Source organism: Ylistrum balloti, unplaced genomic scaffold, assembly GCF_031769215.1.
Source record: "Ylistrum balloti isolate Yb309-2 unplaced genomic scaffold, AGI_CSIRO_Ybal_v1 Utg369618, whole genome shotgun sequence".
Taxonomy (NCBI): Eukaryota; Metazoa; Mollusca; class Bivalvia; order Pectinida; family Pectinidae; genus Ylistrum; species Ylistrum balloti.
Genome location: NW_026781890.1, coordinates 911,058 through 913,093, shown reverse-complemented (window position 1 = coordinate 913,093; position 2,036 = coordinate 911,058).

Here is a 2,036-nt window from a genome sequence, read left to right as displayed (position 1 = left end):
ATTAGGACTATTTATGATATCCCATGAAATGAGGCTTAAATGTATAAAGGGAAACTATTGATTCATAGCATCAAGCAGGACTTAATTGACAAAGAGCTCCTTCAGTAAAAAACTGCTGAACAAGACAAAAATTATTACTTCGATTGTATATTTTTATTGTTCACAATTTACAATATCGACAAATTATTGTTTATGGCGGATACTGTATTTGAAAAACAAAAACTAGAAAATATCAACAGTTCAACATAAAAAAAAATCCGAACTCAAATTCAATAAAATTAGACCAAAATATGAAGAAAAGAAAGATTCACACGGAGACTCTTAAAAATGTTCCGGAAGAGGAAGCATCTTCTGCTTCACTGACAACAACCGCCATTTAAATTGAGGTATTTAAAAGTAAATAATTTCAGGTTCTGGTAAAAGTCTACAAATAAATACAAGCCACTAAAATAAAATAAATAAACAAAATTCAGCTGGTTCCATTGAATTCAAAGTTGCTCTTCTGAAGATGGCAAAAGTGGTTAACGAATAACAGGACGTCTTCTGTATTTCATAATAATACCTGTATTTATAAACAATGAGAAAAACCAGGCCAGAATTTGTTGAAGCTGAATACTGATTATTTAACAGTAAAGAAACAAGAATACATAGGTACCAATATTGTTAACTACCTGATAGAAAACCGAGTTTCAAAACGGCTTTTATTTCTTCTTCTGAAAATTATGTGTACAACATAGAGTAGAGGGAGCAAGCAATCGCAAATTACAATATCTGAAGGAATATATATATATATATGAAAATATTGACACATCCATTTAGTATGTACACGTTAGGCACTCTTGAAGTTTAAAAGAACCAATTTGTTTTAATTTCAAATATACACATGGTTTTTCTCGGGCTTAATGACCCACTGACGATAAAGTATGTACACTGCAGAAAGAATCATTTTGCCCATTTTTACTCATTTGAATATTTTCTCGATGAGGACGTTGAATATCTATATAACCGATGCTAATAATCTAAGCCCCATAGCATGAGGTTAGTATGCGATTGGCATATTTTCTCGCGTTCTCTCTTGACAATGCATCACTCTTTGTCTATCGGTTAGTCGTCCGCCAAAGTGAGGAAGACTACGAACTCGGATTATATGCCGTGACATACCATTAAAATAATACTTTTCGTTGCCTGCTTGTCACTCAGCATCAAATGGAATGCACTAATTAACCTTTCGTCAGCATCAAGTGACAGGGTAAGGTGCTATGCTGATATTTCCAGGTTCTGACATTTCAATGTAATGAAATCACAAAAATGGTCTAATGCCAGAAACAGTAAACTGTTGTCATATGCCCATGGCTGTTGCACGGACGTGTCAAAAGTAGAGACAATGATCTTGAGTACAATAATGTCGCTTTTTATGGCAAAATGTTTAAGTTTTTCGATGATTTGAAATCACGTGTTTAAGATTAAACTATCAACAACAATGTATGGTCAGTGTTCCAGTTCTCTATGATTGTTCAAAAGACACACAAGTGAAAGGCACCATCTAATACAAATTTACAGTTAGATACAGTAAGGTCAAACAATCAATTGTACTGTAGCTCAGAGCTGTTTGGTCCTTCTTGGACTTGTCAGTGAACTCTGAAGGCTAGCGACTGAGGAAAATCCGATGTGACCGACAAAAAAATCAAAATCTAGATGGGTACGTGGACTAACTCCATTTCTAAGTGAATTTCGTAATTTTCTTGCAGCAGGTACTTCATAGTCTATGTTTGACAGAGTCAGGAAAACAAAGTGAGTTGTTATAAACGAAATTCAAACACCCAGTAACAATAACGGGAGATGAGTTTTAATCACTTGTGAGTATATCAGGTAAATAAGTACATGTAGGCTCGCATGTTCTCCTTGTCACTTCGGTTTCCAATAAGTCAAAGGGCACATCACACGTGTAAGTAGAGGGTATAACATTGATCTTATGAACATAAGTTTATACTGTCGGGGACTAACCACAGTGTAGTGAGCCCTTGTATTCATGACAC